The sequence below is a fragment of the Gavialis gangeticus genome, unplaced genomic scaffold (assembly GCF_001723915.1).
Source record: "Gavialis gangeticus isolate Ggan-Ray unplaced genomic scaffold, GavGan_comp1, whole genome shotgun sequence".
Lineage (NCBI taxonomy): Eukaryota > Metazoa > Chordata > Crocodylia > Gavialidae > Gavialis > Gavialis gangeticus.
In genome coordinates this window covers 102,371,313-102,371,570 of record NW_017729022.1, presented here as the reverse complement: position 1 = coordinate 102,371,570, position 258 = coordinate 102,371,313, and the positions used below count along the sequence as shown (strand labels likewise).

General features: G+C 43.8%; 1 protein-coding gene and 1 long non-coding RNA gene across 4 annotated transcripts in view; both read right to left on the bottom strand.

The window, feature by feature from the left end:
* LOC109296345 (patatin-like phospholipase domain-containing protein 2) overlaps positions 1-258 on the bottom strand; it is a 73,910-nt gene that overhangs the window by 55,096 nt on the left and 18,556 nt on the right. The window lies entirely within an intron of this gene.
* Positions 1-258, bottom strand: part of LOC109296347 — a 13,124-nt gene that overhangs the window by 11,751 nt on the left and 1,115 nt on the right. The window lies entirely within an intron of this gene.

Sequence of the window (258 nt, the reverse complement as noted above, 5' to 3'; positions counted from 1 at the left end):
CGGAGAGGGGGGGAGGACTGAACGTTAGCCAAGAAGCTTCAGGTTTGTTAACATGCATTTCTTATGGTCCATGCTCTGCAATGGATATTAAACCCAAAACTGTCACTCTAGGCTTATTCCTCAGAGTGATTGTTTATAGGAGGTCAATAAGATGTTCTGTCATTAGGTTGCTGTATGCCATACAAATAACAATACTCAGTCTTACAGAAAAGCAGAGTCAGGACCGCTGCCATTCAAAAAAAAAAAGGGGGGGGGGGG